We start from the raw sequence: 15,532 nt of genomic DNA, 5'->3' as shown, positions 1-15,532 counted from the left end.
GTTAATACGAAATGCTATTTAAACGGGCCCTTGAAACGGTGTTGAAAGTTGTTTTGAGACATCTAGCATGGAATATCCCACCAACAGCCGTACACATAGTTAAACTCGTGTCGTGATAAACAGATTGAAACTGGTTATGCTTGAAGCATTGAGAGTTTCATCCTTTTTAGTACTTGAGCTGTGATTACCTATAGGTTACGAAATCGTATCGCATGCAATGCTGAATATGTGAGAAATGTAGCGACAGCGGGAATCCCCCGGAATATTTTGTAACTCCAAGAGGTGATAACGACTTCTTAAAAGGTTTCCGCAATGACGCAGTTTTGTAATTGATGACGTCACGGCATCGACACTTACAGATGTGCGCATTTATGCTATACATGGCTCGGGTTGTGTCGGAGCTGAATGCATATATGTTTGAACTAGGTTAGTACTAGTCTTTGTCGATAGAGAATTAAACATGGACTGGTTGGGTAGATTGTCAGCTAAGAAAAGTAACTAGGAAAATAGTTAAATAAAGGAAACACGTGAAGCGTCAACGATCAGAGACAACTATCAGTAGCGGTGTGCCATAATCTGGCTATCGCGCGCATTTGCATCCTAGACTGACACCAGTGAATTGATGACGTGCTCTGTTTGGCGGACGCTGCAGTTTCTTACTTTTGCTCTTTCCTTCTTTATTTCATTTTCTAAAAATAAAAAGAAAAAAAAAGGAATCCATGTACAGTGCTCACGGAATGAAATGCGTCAATTTAGGGCTAACTAATGCCCATACTTTCGTGTCCACCGGCTGCAGTTCGTGTCACATCGACGTAACTTAGGTGCGTACACTTAGACCGGAGTCCGAGTCACCTTTGGTGACCAGATTCATAGCGACATGACATGGTACTCTCGAGTTCTCTGCACATATGCTGGGTTCTACCAAATACTCGCTGTCGCGTTTCATTCTGTGAGCACTGTACATTAGCTATCTGAATCTTCCAATGAACGAGTAATTCATAACAGAGGCCGGAAGTTAGAAAGCGGCTATACTGATAGGACTGATAAGCGTGCAGCAGAAAACGTACCCAATGCGGGGGGTCGTTCTTTTTAAATGTTTTACGAATGCAATAGGGCATATGGCTTCAGCGAACATTTATTTCAGTTAAAGTGCACCGCTCTGCCAGTTTGGCAGCGCGGTGTAGCCCCTCGTGAGAATGAGTGATGTTTTGAGGCAACAATAACTACTGGGCGAGGCTGAAGTAACATTAACAGGGAGAGGAAACACTTGATGGATTAGCTATCAAAGGCATCGTACACTAATGGTGAGCCGTACAAGAGCAGTTTTTGATTACTTTGTGCACCGAGCTTCACTTTGTGCTTTTGTATAAAGCCTCGAGTGGCTGCTCCAGAACGCCGTGGTTTCCCGTTTACGCGCATTGCATTTGGCTGACTGTTCCTGCGCCCTCCGTTTCCTGTCGTCGCCCCTGTTTCCGCACCATTTCCTTAATGCGGCTTCGTAGAACACGCGTACGCTAGTTGAGATTTTCTTCCCCGCAACGATATCGGGGAAAACGCAGATCTTTAGCTCAAACTTTTCCTTAACTGTGTAAAGGAGGACAGAGTTTATGCTCATTAAAGCGTCGAAATGCAATATACAGATATTGCCGTTGCAGTTGCTTTTGCACATCCGCTAGTAGGCCTGTCATAGGGTTACAAGAGGCACACGTTAATGGCGACGAATTGCGGTAAAACAAACGATTAAGAACGCCTAGCAGCAGCTCACTCTATATGAATTCACCCAGTTCCGCCGTCTCTTTGCCGGCAGCCTTGACACAAATAGGCAACGTGTACAAGTTCTGTGTGTTCAGGTGGCAGCCGGACCGCGTACCCGACAAAAAAAAGAAAGAAAAAAAAAAGAAAGGAAAAGAAAGTAGCGCGCAAGGCCGGAATATGGGTAACTTTCAGTGCACCTAACAGGCTTGGTGCACCATGCAGGCCGGTCAATCAAGAGAGAAACGATAGAAATAGCGTTGTTCGAAGAGATGTGCTCGCATATTCGTTGAATGCTGCACACATATTGTGCTTACTTGATTCGCCCATGCGCAGTCGCCGCTAAGTCGTGGGGCGAGTAGGAAGGTGTTCACACGACTACTGACTTGAACATGCAGCTTCACTGAAAAAGTCCGTGTCACGATCATCGCAGGGGTGATGTAGCGATTATGTTCCACTACTGTTCCCTTTCGCACGTCCTAAGTAATGCGAGCCGCGGTCCGCCTATACGTTGGCTGTGTTACAGTATACTCGCCGTAGACGGCAAACTATAGGCGGCTAAGCGGACAGCGGCCATCTTAACTCTCGTTCCAATTCTCGTTCCAACGAAGACAGCTTCGCGAAGGCAGCATCCAAGTAAAAACAATGCAGGCCCTTTTGCTGCCCAGACAAGATGGTGGCTGAGCAGGAAGCTTGAAAACTAGACGGGAAGGTCGTCGATCTGCACACAAGAAAACGTCGTAAAGCTTCTTTTTATGCGCTTAATGTAAACTACGTTGCATTTTTTATAGGTTCGCACACGCAGAGAGCTAAAATACATTGACGATACGTGTGTTTTTATATCTTTTTTCTTGTTGCAGCTAGGTGGCATCACGTCGCAGAGGCGTTTTCCAGACGGTTCCAGATGCATTTTGTAATTTAGGCTCGAAGCTAGCAGCTTAGCTGTCTACGTCGAGTGTCTTCGATATACTGGCCAGAATTGGGACACACCCATCACCGGGATCGCCCGACCGTGAACGGTGGATGCTAAGAAAGGGTTGGAATCGAGCGAAAAGAATCGTTAAAAATTACACCTCCCAGTGTTTCTGCCGTCGAAATGCGAAAAAAACGTCCTTGTCCCGTGCATTGGGTGCACGTTAAGGAACCCCGGGTGGTCGAAATTAACCCAGAGTCCCCCGCTACGGTGGGCCTGATAATCAGATCGTGGTTCTGGCACGTAATACCGCAGAATTCGATTCATTACTTTTATTTTCTACCTTTTCTTTTTCTTCAGCGTAAAACCAGAGCCAGAAATCTCGCAGACTTTGTTATGAATACAGTACGACATCTCCGCATAGTACTGGTCTCTTGAGGCACCATCGCGCAATTATCTACAGTAATACGTTGATCTGGACAAGTTGGTCCGTCCCGCTGACAGCACAACTAACCTAGCGTAACCCAACCTAACCTGACAAAGGTAAAAGGGTGAGCGCTCCTGTTTCCAACTTTCGATGCTTCAAATAACCAGTTCCAATCTGTTTATCACGATACGAGTTTGACCGCGTGCGAGGCTCTTTCAGCGGTATGCTATCCTAGACGTCTCAAAACGACTTTCGGCGCTGTTTCAAGGACCCGTTTGAGAATATGCAAATGGCAGCAACGCGTGTTGCCATAAGTTCTAATAGTCACGTGGCTTGAAAAGGAAGAAAGCGAACGTACGACCGATAGGACTTTCATTTAACGGCATAGTTTCAGTTGACCGACCGGCACGTTATATAAAAAAATAATGTAAGAAATGAAAGGAGCGCGGTTGGCCTTCTGGAATTTATTTCCAGCGCACCATTGCGAAAGAGAGAAAAAAACAAAACAAGCAATTGTAATGTGTTTCTCGTCGTTGAGCATAAATTCAGCGCGCCGTGATTACAATCGCAGCTGCGAACGAACGACCTTCCTTGCTCGATTACCGACCGATATCACGTTCTGGGGTATTCCTGTGTTTAGCATATACATATATATATATATATATATATATATATATATATATATATATATATATATATATATATATATATATATATATATATATATATATATATATATATATATATATATATATATATATATATATATATATATATATATATATATATATACGCGACGCGCCGTTCGACGCGCCTTCGTTTAGGCTAAACGAAATAATATCGGGGTTTAATCTCCACGCACGTGTGTGTTCTAGACTTGCTGCCATAACAGTGCCCTCTTACCGCTCCTCGGTCAAATAGCCCACGAGAGCTGAAGTGAGTTCACGGTCTATTCGTTATCTGAACTGTCTGTGAAGGTAGTACAGCAGTGTCTTTGAATGCAAATGACGAGGAGACACTGAATACGGGATGGCGTTGGAAATTGCAGGTCGCCCGGTAAAACCGGCACTGCGCAGGCCGATGACTGAGTGGGACGGCAACAGGTAGCGAGTTTTTTTTTTCTTTCTTTTAGATGTGGAAGCAGAGGAAGGTAGGCTAGGTCAGACCCGGCTATCTCAACATGCCAAATTCGTTACTAAAAAACAATAAAAAAGATATCAAAAAGCACAATACAAACTGGCCAGAAATAAGGTGTGCCTCTCAACAACAACAACAATTGCGACGACGTTGAGAAAGTGGGAATCGACCTGAGCTATCGCATTTTTGATCATGTTTTCCTTCGAGTGTATTTACACCTATCTTTCACCATTTTATGGCCTAAAACCTAAAGAAGACTGGAAAAGTACATCGACTTCGCTTTCGCTAGTGACGTAATTGCACTCGGAGCAAAAGAAACTTCATTGCCCTTTCTCAGGTACCGGCATTAGTTCAAAATTATGAAATATATACGTTTTAAAACAACCACTCCTATAACTGCAGGCGTACTGAGCTCAAAGGTAAAGCTAGCGTCATGATTAGCCTGTCAGCTCGGCGTGAGAAAGCAAGACTTCGCCTCTTGCGCAAGTTTCACCACTGCCACCTCATCATTCAGTCATTTGACTGGCTCATCGCGAATACGTCAGCTCACATCAACGTCCAGTTTATTTTCCTACCGCTGTAACATCTGCCCACCTGTCGTCGTTCTTCGAGCTATCGAAGGCGCGAAATAATCTACCCGCTGCGACAGTGGCTCGAATTCATGCGCTGACACTAAGCTCCTCACGCATTTTGTAACACTATTTTTGTTTCAATGCTCATCGGTGGACGTGTATACACGAGAGGGCATAGATTCTTTCTTTTTTGCCTCTCGTACAAGACGGCGCATACAGCTACTGACGAGCTTCGCAGTAAAGCATACAGTTTGCAGCGTTCCGCAAGTATGATATCAAAATTATGTTAACGCGAGCGACGGTCGAGAAGATTCGGGTATAGGACGCGAAGTCGTGAACTCCGTAATGTATCTGCGCACGTGCAGCTGTTTACCCCGACTGCAGTTCGACGGCACTGCATGTATCAAGAACCACACACTCCGCTCTTCGTGTTCGTGATATCCCTTAAATGCGTTTGACTAACCCTGTATCGCAAAGAAAGTGCCCATTGCGGTGATTACGAAACACAAAATGGGTAACGCTACTTTTAAAAACGCTTCGAGGTTGCTAGGCACAGTCGCGAGACGCAGTGTTACCATTGAAGTGAAAAAACGAAAACGAAATGGTCAGAGATGGGTTGTCGCTGGAAAGTTTGGAAATGGCACCGAGCACAGCCGGCTACTTTTAACAGAACAGTAGAAGAAGGGCACAGGAAAGGGAGACAAAGTAATCAAATGATAAGAAAAAGAGAAGCGAGGAAAGCACCCACAAGTCGTTCAAATGAGCTGTGTGTGAAACAACAACAACAACAACAACAAAAGTACTATAGGGAGCTGGGAAAACCACTTAATCGGATGGCCCTGGATCAAGAGGCTATGCATAGAACAACTTTCAGTGACACAAGTAGAAAAATTTCAATACCACAATTAGTCAATCAGTCAATCGACCAATGTCGTCAGGGTACTGCCATCAGATCTTCCTGGAGTCGGTCCTACCGTAAGAACTGTTATTTCAAAAGGAAATTTACTAACTATAGGTGGCTAAACAGCTCCTGTGCACAGCGCGGTCCACTTTTAAAGGGAACAGTCCAGTGCGGCTACCACTCTGCTATCGCTCCAGCTGCAAGTGAGGCCGAAGCTGTGGCCATTCAGGGCACAGGTCCGCAGACAGGTGCCGGTAAAGTCTCTTGTACACATACATATCCACATATATACGAAGACGTGCGTTCGTATCCCACCTGCGGCCAGTTGTTTTTTCATTCCATTTCATTTCTATTAATTTCACATTGTTTTAATTCAATTAGTAAGCGCAAGTAGTTCCCCTATGCTGTCCCTGGTGTCTCTGTCTTTGGTTCTTGGCTTCTTATGATATGGCTAATAAAAATCGAGCGCTTCGTTTTCTTTGTGTCAGTATAGGCTGTTGACACTTGGTGTCATTCACATACAAAAAATTAAATAAAGTTATAACAATATCGGGAAGCAAAAACGAATTTACCGTCTCAAAATGCATATTGCAGCTTTTGCTGCAAATGCGCTCTGATAATGGTTCATCAAAAAGATATTCCTCAAGATATTCCTAAAATGACTAGGGAGTGCAGCTTCCTCTCACCGAGGGTGGAGCGCAGGAAATTCCTCATAAAGGAAAGCTTTGAAAATGAGCTCTCGGTCTCACAGTTCGAGATTGGAATACTTAAAGGAATACTAACGGCTGTAGAGACATTAGGGGGAAATGCGCAATATTTGTTTGCTACAACATTTTCAAGAGACCACGAGGGGCACTATGGCATAATAAACCGGTACACGAGGGGTACTAAAAGAAACATGGATGCTTATGGCGGAGAGAACCGACATGTGTGTCTAAAGAATTTAGCAAGGCCTTAGTCGCTGCAAAGTCTAAACCAGGCTTCTGGAGAGCGACACTGCATGGTCTTGCCAAACTGCTCCAAAACGCCTTGTTTCACAAAGTTGCTATGAAAGCGGTTTCGAGTTTCGACAGCTTTATTGAGGAGATGCCGTGCCCCTACGAAAGTGTTGCCAGCTTCTCATTCGTATTGAGCGACAGTTCGCAGGCACTCCTCCATGCGTCGCCAATTGGCAACCAATTCTTTGCATGAGTCAGCACGTCGAGTTCACCTTTTATTCGACAAACTTGTAAAAAAAAAGAAGGCTTTCCATGTTGGTCGAGTCTGTTCAAGTATTTCCAGTGCTTTGTCGAGGCGGAAAAAAACACATACAACTCCTGACATTGGGTGAAAAATGTCACTGCCTCGACACAGAAAACTACACTCAAAATACCACCAGGTTTGAAGAGTGACCGCACCGTGGTACGTAAATAGCTAATGGGTTCTTCTTGATGGGCGCCTGCATGTCTCGAGTTCCTCTGCCATGTTCAGAGTTTAGTAAGCCCTAGCCATGTTGTTGGCATTGTCACAGAACTGGCCTCGGCGGCTGTCGATTGGAATGCGGTTCTCCTGAAGATGAGAATACACGGTTGTTGCCAGATATTCACCAGTGGGCATTTCAATTAATCCAAAGCCAACAATTATTTTGTGTGAACTTAGCCGCGCATCCTCCACTGGAGGACAAAAAAAAAAAGAACAAGTGGGTCAACACGGCATACGTTTGGCGTGGAATCGACAACGAGGGAGAAATAACTGGCTTCTTGCACCTCCTCACCGATCCGTATACTTACATTAATTATCGGCCATCACGTCGACAAAAGTCATCGCAGGTCGACTTGGAAGTATAAGATGGACGTATTTCGTCATTTGCGGTGCGGGTGTCGTTACAAAAGGAGGACGAGGAAGTGAACCCTCGTCTCTTATATTGGAGGAAGGCTATTGAGAGGAAAGGCGTTTATTGCGTGCGATGGTCGAGCGAAGTAAGGGAGCCCCTCTGCCCGAATGGCAGATCGCCTGTTCGCAAAACGCACTCGTTCGTGCCATTTCGGCTACTAGTAAAGCCCTTTTAAAGGTTCTCGCGGTAGAACTATAGAACATCTACTGCGCTACTGCCTATCTTTTGAAAATGAGAGACATGGCCTATGCACAGCTCTCAATCACTTAGATAGAAAACTGTTTATCTTTAACAAGAACTTGGGACCATGGCCGCGCATATCGCAGCTACAAAAAGCCACAAAAGCGCAGTGCTGCGATATTTGAAAGCTACCGGATTGAGTCACCGTCCGTGATCCCAACTGAGTGACCGAATGATATCCCCAGTGGACTTTATCTTCTTCTTTTAACCTTTCCGTCTCTTTTAACCTTTCCCCAGTGTAGGGTAGCAAACCGGGCTCAGTTCTGGTTAACCTCTCTACCTTTCGTTTATCATTTACTATCTCTCTCTCGTGGTAGAACGCTACCGTGGCCGACGCTTCAGTACTTTTATTGTATAACCGAAGTTTCCGACGGGGCACTGGTGAGGGGCCCTTTCAAGTTGTTCGGAGGTGCGCGATGGAAAGATTTTTCATCGGGACCCCTGGCCTTCAAGGGCCCTGGACTGCAGCCCCCTTAGCCCACAGGTTAATCCGCCCCTACGTGAACTGAGTGCCTGTGCAAGTGTGACGCAACATCAAGAGCGTAGCCAAGCGTACCGTGGGAGTTATATCCTAACGTGTAAAAATACCGACGGCACAATCGTGAGAGTAAACACGAGAGCTTCGAGATTTATTGCGAGACGCTGCCAAGGGAGCCCGGAACACGAGATAATCCGCAGGCGAAAACTTGGCCACATTTGGCCACCGCTTGACACTTGTACTTTTTCTCACGGGTATAATCCACTAGGCAGCGCGCGAGCGCGGCACCGGCCAGTTTCTGCACAGGCTATTGTGATCGAACGTTATCGTGTTCGATCACTGCGTTATTACGAGGGTGCACACCATGTGAACAAAAAATTTTATAGCTTTATTTTCTTTTCTTCTCATGCGATAGAGATGTCTTGTGTAGGGTGGTTTCTATGTGTCTTTCAGTCGTGCGTCAACAGCCGTTTATTTGCCGAAGCATCGTTCTCTCAAGAGATCCCACAGCAACGCGCGTGTTTACAGAAAGAAAAAAAAAAAGCAGGGACCTTCGCATGGCGTGATCGCACAAACGTTGCCAAACGCTTTCTCTAGCTGTATACACGTTTCTTCTTTTTGTACACTTGTTTCTATTTTCGGTTCAAAATTTCTGTTTCAAAAGCTATCTTTTAAGTGGTCCGACGGGCTCCATGTATAGGCGTGACGTTTTCGTTTCGCAATCGTATGTTGCAGTTGCTATGGAAGCACGTACATGCGGACTCGTTCGGAGCGCCCACCTCACGAAAAGAATGTGCCAAGAAGAAATTCTGCTGGGCCGTGCAGTGGAGTTCATTTAAGGATTGGTAGTTCGGATCGCAAGCGCTCGCTACCACGCTGTTCCATTTCTATCGCGAATCGACGACGAAACTCCCAACGATGCGACTCACACTCTGGCTAGAGTCACTCTACTCTCGCTACAAGTGATGTGACTTTTTTTCCCTCCCAAAGCTGAACCCTGGCTTCAAGAGATGTCGGGTTTTAATCGGTTTATAGGTGGTAGCGTGGGCCTTCGTTTGCCGGGAAATCGCACCCGCGACGTCTAGCTTAGCTGCGAAATCTCTTAAACAGTGGGCCACCTCGGTGGGTCTCCCGAAACTGCCGCGAGGCTTCGTCTGTGTGAGAGCAAGAAGTACAGCTTGGGTTCAAAGTTCGGAGGACACCGCGCGCGCCTGAGAGGAGATCCCACGCATTGGCCTATTAGCCTTTCTGCTCATTGTAGCTGGCATTGTAGCGGGTTCGATGTGAACTGTGAGAAATGTGAAATGTGCACAGACACGAAATTAGGGGGGCACAATAAAATTGGCGTAACGTTCTATCTTGTTCCTCCTCTGATCTCGCTTATGATGTTTTTATTGATACCCTGTGTTCTGTGTAAAAAAAAGCTATTTTATTTACAAAGCATTTAAGAGACCAAGGCGGGCGCGCAAACCTTGGATTTCTTCAGCAATACTTATATGATAAAAGCAAAAAAGATAGGCTATATCGAGAGTTTCTGATAAAGCGAGACCGGGATAAATTTAAAGCTTTTAATGCATACAGAAGCAAACTCACTAAAATACAAAAAAACAAGCTGAACGCAATTGTTGCTTATTGATGTTTGACGGTGTCATTGATCCCAGACAAATGTGGAGTAAACTAAATTTTATCGTACCTAGTAAACATGTGACTAACGATATTTGTGAGCTGTCTATCAACAATGAATTATGTAAGGGTGCAGTGCTCGCCAACAAGTTCAATGAGTATTTTACCTCATTGATTGACAGTACTCATAGTTGAGATTCATTGGCTTATTTGCCTCTCGCTCTGACTGATTCTTTGTTTGCAAATCCCACAGAGGCACAGGAGGTCATCAGTGTTTTTCGAAACTTCAAAATAAGTAAAAGCGAGGACATAGATGGCTTAAAATTAGAACCTATAATATTTATCTTGGATCTCATATGTGCCTGCTTAGTACACATTTATAATCTCGCGTTTACCACAGGAGTGTTTCTCCAGAGAATGAAAACGGCTAAAGTAACGGTTATATATAAGGGCGGAGACAAGGGCATTTTAGGTAATTATAGACCGATTTCAATTTTGCCGGATTTTTCTGGGGGGTGCGAAAAACTTATTTTCATTTGACTGTCTTAGTTGTTTAATAGACATAACGTTATTACGTCGTCACAGTTCGGCTTTCAGTCAGGCCTGTCTACCGAAAGTGCCTCAATTTACCAAAAGGAATTGATTCTAAGGAATAAGGAAGCAAAAAAACCTTACCATAGGAATATTCCAAGATTTCTCCAAGGCATTTGAGAGGATAAACGTTGGCTTCTGCATTCACCTTGTTCACGTTTTGCTCATCGACTTAAATTTCCATCTCCCGCATTCCCCGTCTTTTCTCCAGAGAATTGGTATGTACAATGTCCTCGTACTAATTATGGACTGCAAACATGACATTTCTGTCTTCCGAGTTTACTGAACAAATGGAAATTAACAGTTGAAAGTTTACGTGTCTTGTCAAAAACTGATCCATGACATAAGATATCCTGAATGTTCTATTAATGTAATATTAGGTCATTCTTGTGATGGTTAATTAGTGTCATGCAATTATCTACTGCTTTGTTATTTAATGTTTTTTATGTAGTTCAGAGCTTTATCTTACGCTCTGCTGTGACGGGCCACATGCGTGTTCCTTTTGTATTGTCGCTCTCCGCTGCCTGTAAATTTTGTAATTGTGTAATTTTGTTTTCGGGTGATGGGGCCAGTCAAACTGTGAAATGCAGCTTTTTTCCCCGTCACACCTAACCACGTCTATGTGTGCTCTTATGTACCTGCCATGTGGTTGAATAAACTCAAACTCAACATCAAACTCAACTGCGAGTGCGGACAACTGGACCATCTGTGCGAGACAAAATCGACAGAAAGTAAATTTGACCTTATTGGAGTTTATACGAAGTGTATTTTTGAGCCCAAGTTTATGTTGCCGTTGCATTGTGCCTCCCCTGAGATTGTTTAGGGTTTTAGTACTTTATTTTTCCACTACGCCTTTAGAAGCTACTGACTGCATGAACATTTGACTGTAGACGTCTTCGCGATTCAAAAGGAATGACCACTGCTTACGCGATGCAGCCTTTACCACTCGCTCTTATAAACTAATCTGAGTGCACTTACGCTCCTCGGTGCTCAATAAAAGAAATAAGTGAGATGAGTTGCTGATAAAGAACACTATTTCGCTTCTTCCTGAAAAAAAAAAATGCGTAATAGGGGTTCACCGTTCATTGCGTCTAGGAAATCAGCAGTAAAGGCTGTACGCGAGCTTTGTGACAGAAAACAGTACGGGCTGTCGACACTGCCTTTCATCACTTTCCTCGCCTGCCGTCTTTGGTGCTGTTTTTTGACCGCAGTTATTTTTTTTTTTTTCGTGTTAGTACCGCTACGTTAGATGGGTACCACAGTTCACCGTATTCTCAATATAGCCTTTCTGCTCGCTGGGCGGTCGTTACCCCACTAATTACGTGAGCTATAGACGCACGCCCACACCGCATTTGCTACGTTCTTCTATTTGCGTCCGAGCGTGGCCATCATGTAACATGCCAAGTGCCGCGAAGCAAGAGCGGACTTTTGGAGGCGCCTCAGTTGACGCCAATATGCGATCGGATCGAGGAGGTTTTCTTAAGCTTGTATAGCCACACGTAAGTAGACCTGACCTTTGACGCACGTTTGCAGGGTTGCTGTGCGCTCCACCCGTCGTGTCGATGACGTCAGTGGTTTATTCTTAAACCGCGAAGCCTCGCCTTCGGGGTGGCAAGGCTTTTCGACCACTGCGAAGCGTGCGCAGCCCCCTAATCGGTGGCCAGATCGCCTCGCCTCCTTACGGCAGCGTCTCTGCAAGCGCGAGCAATCGCTGGAGCGCAACCGCCCGCCGCTCCACCGCATGCAACAGGTTTCGTTGTGCGCGTACGGGCGCGCCGCGACTCGTCAAGGCCAAGTGACGCGCTCGCTTGTCCTGTGACCCTCGCCGATGTGTCATGCGGCGCGCGACTGTGCGAGGCGCGTTCGGCTCTTGGCGCGCGATTGCGTGAGACCGGCCGCCTCTCGACTAGTGCCACGTAGACGTCGCGGGAAGCTTACGTCGATGCCCCATCTCCTCCCCTCGCGCGTTGACATGCGGTTGACGACGGGGATTAGTCCGTCGCGAATCCAGCAGACGCTCGCGGCGTAAACACGGAAACGGATGTCTTCGTCGAACGGCGCGACATCTCTCGTTGCGGCACGGGACTTCGTCAGCGACGTGATAGAAAAAAGTGTGTGTACGACCAGCCGCTGTGAGACGCGGACGAAATCATCTGTATGCGATGTTTGGCGGTACACGAAGGAGAAAAATAAGCGGACTTCAGCGTTCTGCGACGTGGCACCTGAACCTTGTGGCGACATCGTAGCGCACAAATCGTCATTTTTTTTCTTTCTTTTTCGTAGTGTAAGATTCGTCGGACGACCTCGCCGCTGCCACCATTTGTTAGGACGATCTACGAGCTGTAGGCCGATCTCACCGCTGCCATTCAGATGTAAGATTTGGAGGTCGTAGTCGTAGGGATGAACTTGACTCTTCGTCGGGACTTAGGAGAGCAGGATTTATTTGCATGTTATTTACAGTTGAACATGATATGCATTTACACAGTGTAGCGTGGCTCCCAAATGGTGCACGCAAGACGACGCATACGGCAAACGAGCACACAGCTCACGAGTACATTTCGAGCACGACAACGAGCACACCCTAGCAGCCGACAATCGCTGCTTATAAGCACTCCGCTCGACGTCATAGTTCGACGTCATTGTAGATGACCCGCCCTTTTGGAGGAGGCGGGCTCTCGACTTGGAGGAGGAGGAGGGCTCACACACACGCACACACACGCACATAGGTGCAATGGTCCGGAGCCGACGTCAGAGGGGCTTCATAGAACTCTGAGCCGTCTCGGGTAGCAGCCCGAGTAGCACATTGTCTTTCGTCTTGGTCGGCGCGTGGGAAGGAGCCCTCGTCGGCGTTCCCGCGGCAACTCCCAACTCATAGCAGAACAGGGCGGCGTTGTCGTGTTGCGCACAAAGCCTGCTTGGTCGAACTCGGAGCCGGCCCTGGTGGCGCGTCCGAGTAGCACATTGTCTGGTGTCTCGAAAAGCGCATGGGGAGGTTCCGCCAATTACCTCCACTCGAGAACTTCCCTGAGCTAACCCCTCGCCAGCCACGTGGCTGCCGGTTATCCGCAGTTCTCTGAAGTGCGCCACCGTCCCGGTTGGATCGGAAAACGTGCAGCGGGCTGAAATAGCTGCAGGCCGATCCTAACAGTAGTTTGTTCGTTTGTTCTTTTCGCTCTTTCTTTGCTTGCTCGTGTTTTAGGAGCCATATGTACAGAAAAGGGTTTAGAACTATACGCTTTAGCGTGTCAGGCAATTGGGGGACGTACTATTTACGAAGGCCGCCGATCAATTTATAGAAAGCAAGGAAAGGCCCTGAAAATTTGGACCAAGGTTTCTTTTTTCATTAATTTATTCCATTTTTTTAATTTTCTTTTTCTTTTCTGACGCCTCCGCAGGTGTTAACATTATCGCTAATTTAAGAGCATAGCTGGCCCGGAGTATTAAGGCCTTAATTCTAGGCGCAGCTGTCCGTCTCCGTGAAAAGAACGAATATATTAAGAAACGACAAGGTCAAGTTGTCTGCTCCTCTAGAAACGAACAGCAACGTGCTCACTCTTTGAGTACTGAGGAGTGTGGAGTTTACAAACAATGACAGTATTTATTTATTTATTTATTTATTTATTTATTTATTTATTTATTTATTTATTTATTTATTTATTTATTGTACCTTCAAGGTGCGAAGGCGTTACAGAAAGGAGTGGAACGAAATACAGAGCATGTACAGATGACAGGTTCTAATAATATTATAATAAAAAAAATGCAGATTAACGAAAGTATTCTTCAATAGTATCCATGGTAGAGTGTATAAGCGCGACTGAACAAGGACGTAGAAAGAAACAGATACACAGGCACAGTGCTTATACACTCTACCACGGATTCTAACCAACTAGCCCGCCAACGTGTTTTAACCAACTTCAATAGTAGTTCTAAGAGCATATGTATAACAATTGAAGCCGGCAGATGATTCCATTCATTGGTAGTTTTAGGAATAAGCGAATAAAAAAATAGGTTCGTGCGACAATGTGGTACGCTCAATTTATGCACAACACAGTATTCATCATAAAGATGAGGGAAGCCGGGAAAATATAGCTTAACTGGCTCCAGCCTTCCAGAAATAAAAAAAAAAAGAGAGAAAGACAATACTTTTAGCAAGCAAACGACACAATCAATTTCACGACTACAACGCAAATAATTACTAATGCAGACAGGCATTTTGGGTAGCCGGCGATTATTACCTAAGCAATCAGCAATACAGCACAGTATTTATCACTGACAACAAATATACGAAATATATATAGATGAATGAACAGACAGAAAGAGAGATAAAAGAGATGAGAAAGGCGGGGAGGTTAACCGAGAGATAGATATCCAGTTTGCTACCCTGCACTGAAGAAGCGCTAAGGGGAGATAGAAAGATCTTTTAAAAAAGCAGACACACATGAAAGAGTGGTAGAGGGAAAAAATGAAAAACACACACGCACACAAACAAACACAGGAGTGGCACAGCCGTTCAAGCAGGTCGCTTGACCGGGGAAACCTCCATCGCTTCTGGTGTGAGGGTCGCATCAGCCGGCACTCCAAGTTCGTCTGCTCACAAAGCGGCCGGTCATCGAAGTGTGCCTACGCCGTCACGAGCGGCTGTCTCTGGGAACTGTAGCGTGGACAATAACAGAGGATATGTTCGATTGTTTCCTCGCTGCCGCAAATATCACAGGCAGCATTGTCAGCCATTCCGATGCGGCAAGCAAATGCATTCGTGAAAGACACTCCTAGCCATACTCGGCAGAGAACAGTTGTCTCGATTCAGGATCATCCAGATGGAACGCGTAGTCGGAGGGATGGGTTCAGGCGGTGCAGTCCAGTATGTCGCAAAACTGGCGTGTTCCACATGGATCGTGTGGCATCGAGCGCTAGTATGCGAAGCGTTGTTGCTGCGTCAGTTCTTGATAGGGGGATGGGTTCCATCACGGCATCTTCGTGAGCCCTCCTATCAGTTTCATGGGCGTTTTCGTTGCCCTTGATGCC

Source organism: Dermacentor andersoni, chromosome 2, assembly GCF_023375885.2.
Source record: "Dermacentor andersoni chromosome 2, qqDerAnde1_hic_scaffold, whole genome shotgun sequence".
Taxonomy (NCBI): Eukaryota; Metazoa; Arthropoda; class Arachnida; order Ixodida; family Ixodidae; genus Dermacentor; species Dermacentor andersoni.
Note: the sequence above shows the minus strand (reverse complement) of the source record.